Consider the following 223-nt stretch of genomic DNA (forward strand, 5'->3'; position numbering starts at 1 on the left):
TTGAAGTAGATTGATAAGTTTTCAACTTTAAAGTGTATTTTTTTCTTGTAAATACAGTTAGGGATGCTAATTTATATAATTTTGTACAATTAAACTATAATTTATAATATAATATATAGGCAACCCAACATACAGCAAATATTGCAACTTTAAAAATGTAACTGCAAAAAAATTTAGAAAAAGTTTTTTCTTACAAAAATAACTTACGTGAAATTCAATACTA

This window comes from Agrilus planipennis, unplaced genomic scaffold (assembly GCF_000699045.2).
Source record: "Agrilus planipennis isolate EAB-ADULT unplaced genomic scaffold, Apla_2.0 scaffold720, whole genome shotgun sequence".
Lineage (NCBI taxonomy): Eukaryota > Metazoa > Arthropoda > Insecta > Coleoptera > Buprestidae > Agrilus > Agrilus planipennis.